Source organism: Pinus tabuliformis, chromosome 1_2 (assembly GCF_031772625.1).
Source record: "Pinus tabuliformis cultivar Carrire ecotype Pingquan chromosome 1_2, CPIR1, whole genome shotgun sequence".
In the NCBI taxonomy this organism is placed as follows: domain Eukaryota; kingdom Viridiplantae; phylum Streptophyta; class Pinopsida; order Pinales; family Pinaceae; genus Pinus; species Pinus tabuliformis.
This window is the reverse complement of record NC_142298.1, coordinates 839,662,730-839,664,739: the sequence shown is the minus strand read 5'-3', so window position 1 is coordinate 839,664,739 and position 2,010 is coordinate 839,662,730. Positions and strand designations below refer to the sequence as shown.

Sequence of the window (2,010 nt, the reverse complement as noted above, 5' to 3'; positions counted from 1 at the left end):
TTCGCCACCTCACTTCTCTACGGCCAGTGCCATCTAATCACTCCCCAAGCAGAGCAGTATTTCTTCCCGTGTTGGGATGGGAGGCAAGAAAGCAACATAGAGTTTGATTCCTATGCGACCCACCTTAGCAACATAGAGTTGAGTTGAGTTGGATGGCTAGTGAGATGGGTTAGCGTCTGAGGGTAGGAGATGGGTGAAATAATAGCTAGTTGTTGACTTCCTTCCATCCAGTTCTTAGAAGAGAAGCAGGACAGGAAACAAAGAAGGTGAGAGGAAAGGTATCCAGTTAGTTAGGCCAACCGAGGGTGAAGGATGGCTATAGTTTACACCCCCAGGATGGAGTAGCTCCCTGGATTACTACAAGTCTTGCCCTCACCCACAGTCGGACAGCAGAAGCCCCCTAACCCTCACCCCCGAATCCGGAATATCGTATTAAAAAGAAACTATCTAGATGGTAACGTAAATCCTGGTTGTAGTTTGAGTCCCAATTTTTTCTCAACATTAAGTATCACTGAACATGGTAATAGCATAAGATACGTATCACCAAACAGGTCGAATGGACCAGTATAGGAAAGAAGTGCTCTGCCGGACAAGCCCCGAGTCTCTATATATTTCCTTCCATAACCCTAAGGCGAGAAGCAACCCTTAGAGAATCATAACGACCGGAAATGTATTTAAACTTCCGTAGAACTAACCAAAAGAGAAATAGCAACATGAGAGACTATGCCGGTGCGTCCGAGACACAGGCCCACGAGAAGCCCACGGCTCGCAGAAGCCAAGAACAGGAAACCAATAACAGTGAAGGGCGAGGGCCATGACACAGATTTAATGAGAAACGAGACTATAAAACCTTTTGTAGCAGAACTGGAACAGAGCCTCTAATAACCCGTTAACCGAGAACTCCAAACTGACAAATTAACCCATGACATAGAAACTATCAACAGAGCCACTAAGAGCTTACCCAGAGGCCCTCGCTTGAGGAAGACAACTAGGAGAATGTTGCCCTTCCCTCGGCCTCGCAACCATCTTCTCTGCTGTAAGAACGCGAGGAAACTATTACTGTAAAGATTATGGTGAAACGAAAATAAAGTAAATGCATAGTGAGGAAAAATACACCAGGGAAAAAACACTTACATGTGTAAAGGAACCTGTGGATTACACAACCAGCGGAGGAATACCCAGCAGCCCAGCTTCTCTGGTTGAACCCGGAAACGAAGACGTAACATTGTAAACAGATCCGGCCAGCAAAACGAGCAGCAGTGCAAAAGCAGGCGCCAAGGAACAAAGGGACAGAATGAAGCCCACCTCCGGCACTCGCTAATGTGAAACCCTCTGGAATGAGCTCAGCCCTCGGATCAAAAAACCCAAGTCTCTGCCGTAGATGGGAGTTGGAACCCGAGGTGCACAGTTGCAGATGGACAGCCTGCCGGTGCCACGCTACCATGACAGAACAGGAATAAATGACATGCCAGGTTTGAAGACCGAGTGTATATGCAACTGTAAGGATAGTACTGTCGACTTAAATGTAGCTGACAGTGACTATAGTTCGATTCAAGTCACTGTTTATCGGAAAAGTTTACTGGTGTCCACCAAATTTATTTATATAGCCTGGTATCGTTAATGTAATAAATCGCAGGTGTAAGACCATGACCAGAATTATGGTGTTAAATTTTTTACTGTGTCATTTACGAATGGTAATTAAGGTGTGTTAATAGGTGTATGGCAATTGGTTTGTTTTTGTGTGGTTGTATTATGAATTTAAGTGACAATAATAATAACAAAGTAAACCTAAAAATATATAAATGATTGACAACATTACAATATATTTCAAAAATACATATGATATTGTAAATATTTTTATTATAAATTATTTCCAAGTTTTATTGTAATTTCAAAAATACATATGATATTGTAAATATTTTTATTATAAATTATTTCCAAGTTTCCTTAAAACACATCACAAATATTCTTCCTTATATAAATATAAAATAAATATCCCTAATTGAAAGA

The 2,010-nt window shown here is 41.6% G+C and overlaps 1 long non-coding RNA gene across 1 annotated transcript; it reads right to left on the bottom strand.

The window, feature by feature from the left end:
• Positions 1 to 851: 851 nt before the first annotated feature.
• On the bottom strand, positions 852 to 1,540 carry LOC149208552 (uncharacterized). The gene is made up of 2 exons (XR_016252782.1): positions 1,135 to 1,540; positions 852 to 1,034 (listed from the first exon to the last, which is right to left on the bottom strand). It is a non-coding gene; the product is annotated as an uncharacterized LOC149208552 (long non-coding RNA).
• Between the last annotated feature and the right edge of the window lie 470 nt (positions 1,541 to 2,010).